Source organism: Lygodium microphyllum, chromosome 20 (genome assembly GCF_053477565.2).
Source record: "Lygodium microphyllum isolate KBCC chromosome 20, Lygodium_microphyllum_v1.1.10, whole genome shotgun sequence".
NCBI classification, from domain to species: domain Eukaryota; kingdom Viridiplantae; phylum Streptophyta; class Polypodiopsida; order Schizaeales; family Lygodiaceae; genus Lygodium; species Lygodium microphyllum.
Window position 1 is genome coordinate 136381327 of NC_141154.1, and position 5864 is coordinate 136387190.

General features: G+C 42.1%; 1 pseudogene; it reads left to right on the forward strand.

Moving 5' to 3' along the window:
• Nucleotides 1–1711: 1711 nt before the first annotated feature.
• On the forward strand, nucleotides 1712–2194 carry LOC148019449 (phosphoenolpyruvate carboxylase pseudogene; annotated as a pseudogene).
• The last annotated feature ends 3670 nt before the right edge of the window (nucleotides 2195–5864 follow it).

A 5864-nucleotide genomic window follows, 5' to 3' on the forward strand; every position in this document is an offset into this window, starting at 1 on the left:
ACTATCAAGTGAGAGATAGAGTGTACCCAAGTTGTACCTTGAGCAACTTATTAAACAAGAACTTGTTCTTGTACTTGAGCCTCTTTCTCCCTCTTGTGCACACATTCCAATGCTGCAACTCTGTTTTCTAACAAATAGGTGATCTCTAGGCGATCCACCTCTAGGTTCATAACTTGTACCACCATAAGTGCCTGCATAGGGGCCATATTGGGTCCTTCCATGACCCTAGACATGGCATTCTGTTTGTGATAACAATCCCTCTCAAAATGACCAAACTCCCCACAATAATGACAAGTGCCATCTCTCTGTGAAGGACTAGACCGTCCTCTACCTCTAGGAAAAGATCTCCCCCTGCCTCCACGCATGAAGTCACCACAACCAAAGTTACCTCTTCCACGAGAAAAACCATCATTACCACAACCAAGTGAAGAGCCTCTTGCTCTAGATGAGCTGCCATGACCTCTCTGGTGATAGAAAACATTGTCTCCATTTGCATTTTTGCCACTGCTAGATGCATTCAATCCGAACTTGATTTCTTCTGTAAGTAGCAATCCAATAAGCTCCTCAAAGTCAGGCATAGAGTCTCCTCTAATTGAAATAGAGGTATCCAAAGATTTGAAAGCTGGTCCAAGTCCATTTAGTGTCATTGACACTAAATCATCATCATCAACATATGCATTAATGGATGCAAGGTCTTATGCAATTTGATTGATTTCTGCCACATAGTCACTGATAGTGCGATTGCCTCTCCATGCACCATGTAATCTCTACTTGAGTTGTATCTTATGAGCCTCTATACATGTTCCATACATTTTTTCTATGATTTCCCATGCCTCCTTACAAGTACTTTCCTTTTTTATATGAGGAATCAATGTTTTTGAAATACATATGGAGATCTAATGTAAAACCTTCATGTTCTTCCCTGTCCAATCCTTGTACGCTTTCTTTTGCTCTTCAATTGTATGTTCAGGAACTTTTGGACATTGATCATCACCTATTATGAGGTCCCATAGATCTCTACCCATCAAAAAATTCTCCATCCTATAAGACCAAACACTATAATTGTCTTTGGTCAATTTGTCTCCCACAATTTGAGTGATTTGTGATGTGTTAGATATTATGGATGCTGCAAATTCAAAAAAACTAGCAATACAAACTGTCCACAAATGGTATTTAGCATCATTTCCCAATCCAGAACATCAATGGTCCAATCCGAGAACAAAAAGCATAAAAAATAGCCCCAAAATGCATGTAAAAATAGCTTCCAACAATATGATTGTCATACATGTATCCAAAAACTATCATATGCATCCATCCATGATGCCAACATGTCATACATTTAGTTCCCAACAAGAAACATCCTAATCGGATTCCAAACGATGTCCGTATGACCCAAAATGCTTAAAAAATGGGTCTAAAATATACCATTTTTCATGCAATTTTTATGTAGGAAGATGCAAAGCACTACATGGAATTTTGGAAGCCCATTCCACCCAACGAACATTTTCGAGTTGTCTTAGGGAATGTATTGGATAAACTATACAATACAAGGGAATGCATGCGTGAATTACTGTCATCTGGAAAGTCGGAGATAGCAAAGGAAGATACTTTTACGTTAGTTGGCTAAATTCTTGAGCCTTTGGAGCTATGCTATGGGTCACTTTGTTCAACCAGTGATAAGTCAATTGTAGATGGTATTCTTCTTGATTTCATGCGTCAGGTTTCACGCTTTGGTTTGATGAAGCTAGATATTTTTCAAGAGTTTGACAAGCACACAGATGTGATTGATGCCATCACCACATACCTACACATGGGTTCATATAAAGAATTGAGGGGGAAACGCCCTCTATTTGGCACTGATCTGCCAAAAAATGATGAGGTGTGTGATGTTTTGGAGACATTTCACGTTATATCAAAGTTGCCACCAGACTCCTTTGGTGTATACATTATTTCCATGGCTATGACTCTGTCTGATGTTTTAGCAGTAGAGCTACTTCAGCGAGAATGCAAATTTGCTCACCCATTAAGAGTTGTTCCCTTATTTGAGAAGCTTGATGACCTGCAGTCAGCACTTGCTGCATTGTCACGCCTGTTTTCCATCCATTGGTACAGAAATTGCATAGATGGCAAGCAAGAAGTAATGATTGGCTATTCAAATTTAGGTAAGGATGCTGAAGAAGACGAGCAACAATAGTAGATTCTTGAAGACACTCTGATACCAACTGAAAAGAGGGGGGGAGAGATGTGCAACGGAGAGTGGATGGCATGGGATATGGAGGCTCAACCATTTTTCATGTTCATCTCCTTATTTTTCTTCATTCTTCCATTCTCACAGTCTACTACAAGTGGTATCCTCAAAGTGATAGATACCCTAAACTTAAGGACACTTTACATATGCTTCTACTTTAGATACATACAACCATAGGATATGACTTAGGATATGTCATATTTATCAACATGTGGAAGCTAAGGGTAGATTAAGTGGGTGATGGGGGCCTTCAAAGTAGGTTGTCGATCGTGGATTGTTGAATGTACCTAAAAAGGAAAAGAAAGTGCACTACTTGGATGGTATACCTACCTCACTGTGCAATGTGGGTTGGCCATGTCAGTGAAACTAGGAGTTGGGTTGAACCTTAGGGAAGCATGTGGTGTTGTCCCGCACTTGACTACCCATTTTGTGTACAGGGGAGGTGTTGGGCATGACTTAGGGAGACACCTCTAACTGTAGGCTAACCATAGTCGAGCGCAAAATCCCCCTAGGTATGTCATGCCCTTCATGTGCCCTAAGTGTGAAGTGGGGGGATAGGGAGGGCTAGGGGGTTAGGACTGGGAACCGAGGCCATCGGATGCACCCAACTTGAGAACCCCTAGGTGCAGTGTTTGTGGCACGCTAATATTACATGGGAAAGCTCTTTGTTCCTTTCCTTTTGCTTCGTGTGGGCCTTTTCTTTGTATTCTCTTTTCCTTTTTTTTCTAGCATGCTAGACATCATCTTCATACTCTTCAGTAGTTACATTTCGAGGGGGCCTAACAGATTTGCTAATGAATGCATGGCTGCATATAGCCCTTTGCTCTTTTGAGTGTACTTGTGGCTATAGAGGGGGGCTTGGTTCCTATACTTGTCCTTTCTCTTGTTGATTTGATTCAAAATCAGGCCCTTCTTCCTAGACCGGTTCCGATGGCTCCTGTTTAGGTGGCTGCATTTGCTGTTCTAGATATCTAAGCCCTAGCAGAGTTCCTGTGTGGTTAAGCCAGTTGAGATTAGGTGAGCGTTGCTCCTCTACTCCCAAGCTGGTGTTAGGCTTGGGTGCCTTGGCATGGAGTCCATGTTGCAACACCCTCCTTGTTAGCTCTAGCTTTCTTTTGAGTTGTTCCAATGTCTATTCTTTTCCCTGCTGCTACAAGACATTCAATACTGTGCTCAAGAATGCACATTGTTGCTCTAGCATTCCTGTCTCAACAACTTCGGCTTTAGTTTTTGTCAAGAGGCGTTCACTCTTAGAATGGGCCAGCTTGTAGTCTAAGTCATTGATTCTGTTTTTGTTCTTGGCTTCCCATTTCTCTACTTTCTCCTTCATCTTCTCTAGCCCTTGATTTTGGTATTGGGCTAGTGTGGAAATCACTTACTCTCCTACTTTCTTCTTCATCTGCTCTAGCCCTTGATTTTGGTATCGGGCTAGTGTGGCAATTACTTACTCTTCTGCTCTCGCTACAGTGTGTGCATTTGTTCTTACTCTTGGTTTTTATGTTCCAGTTGCTCTTTTAATATGGCTGCTCATGGAGGGCTGATTATAACTGGTTGTGTAGTTCCATTAGCTTCTTTGTGGCCTCCTCATCTCTTCATATCCTTATTATTTGTAGCTCTGTCCTTGCCTCTTCTCTTTGCCTTTTCAACTCCTTTATTTCTAGCTCTAGATGCCTGTTTTTTCGAGAGTTGAAGGTACACATATTTTCTAAGGAGGTGTACTTCTCTCTTTCTTTATCATACAACTCCTTTAGACCCTCTTCTCCCTCTCTGGCCTTTAAGGTCTCTTTTAGTGTGATTACTTCCCTATTTATGATGGTCATCACTCTTGCTTGCACCACTCTATAGGCTATGAATGCAATCTTTTCTTCCTCGAGCTCTGCAAGTGTGGATTTTTTCTCCTTTGTTGCCTTGTTGAGTTGGCTTTGCAGCTTCTTTACTAATTCATATTGATCTTCATTGTTGTGCATGGCCGAACGTACCAAAGTGGTTGACACTTAAGGGGGGTATCTTTGGATTTTGGCAGGATTGTGCATCAACTTTGGCCTCCTACATGGGGGCTCCTTCACTGGGTGTAGATGCAATCTCTTGGGCTTTCCTAACTAAATATTGCACCCAGGCCATGCTTTCATTGACCACCCCTTCTATAGTTCCATGTGTTGGGGTGATTGTTGGTGCAGCCATGACAGGTGGGATTAGGTGGAGCGAGGCTTTACCCTTGCCTTTCCATACTAGTCTTGGTCCCACTTCTTCAACTATTGTGCTCGTTCCTGGCACATCCTTCTATGCTAGGCTCATCATTGCTAATTCTTGAGACCAGGAGGGCTGTTCCACAGATCTCTGAATGGTCAAGGCGATCTCCTCCTCCTCCTCTTGTTGCCTTAGTCATTCTTCCTCCTCTTCTTGCCTTTTCCTTTGCTCTTCTTCTAGTCTCTTCGATTTCTCCTCCACCCTTTGCAGCTCTCTTTTTTCCTTCGAGGTGGATTGAGTTCTTCTTATGGGGATTTTGAGAGTGATATTTTTCCTCTCCCCTTGGCTCCACAATTCTAAGCCTTGCTGCTCACTGACTATCCTCTCGCTTGAAGATTCTTGCTATTGAGATGGTTGATCATTCTCCTTTTCATTAGTAACTCTCTCTGTATTGTCATGTTGTTCCTTGTGGACTTTGTATTCCACCTATTCTCCTGTTAAAAGTGAGATGGTTGGGCTTGTTGGGGTAGGAAAGCGATGCTCCTTTTATATCGGTGACATCTCAGAGGTCTCCTCTACTACTATTTTTGCCTCCCTTAGAGGTTCCTGAATGATGGCAGTTAACATTCCTCCAAAGCCTACAGTCGAAGCCTTAGAGGCAAGTTGTTTCCTCTTGGACCCCGCTGTGGTAGTCACAAAATCCCCTTCTGCCACCCTTGCTGCTATGGCTAGTACCTTTGCTGATGCTTATATTGTCTTTTGGATGTAGGCATTCCAATTTACCTCATCCAAGGTGTTGGCTCCAAGTCTCTCTAGCAATGGTATGGCTATTTTGTTCATGAGAGCATTACATCCGTGGCTTTAGAAAAGGGTGTGGACTATTTTAGCATGTAGGCAAATGATGGGGTCTAGAATATCAACTAGGATGATTCCATCATTAGTGTAAACCTTCTTTTGGTCCATCCCTAGCATCCCATACACATCCCTCTTTGGCCTCTTCTCCAACTTCTCTACTAATCCTAGTGCTTTCTCCATAATTTCTAGATTAAGGGAAACTTTCACCTTTCTAGAGGTTTTGCCTTGCTTGATGGTCACCATGCCACTAGTCCTTTAGATGTTGAAAGTCCTCAAGAAATCTATGCACCTGCCATGGTCTTCTGGCCAACCTTCTTTATGTATTTGTGGAGATTGCATTGGTTGACTATTTGCCTCACCATGCCTTCCTTGTTCATAAGCTCTTCCAAATTACTGACGATGTGATACTTCAGCTGGTTGTAGACTTGCATTTTTGTGGCCCATTGGTACTTGTTGTGCTCTTCCTTTGAGAATGGGAGTTGGCCTGCCATCTCAATTACAATCATTCTAGTAGGGAATGGAAACTTTTTATACTTCAAGCAATCTACACATTCCAAGTACAAATTCCATAAAA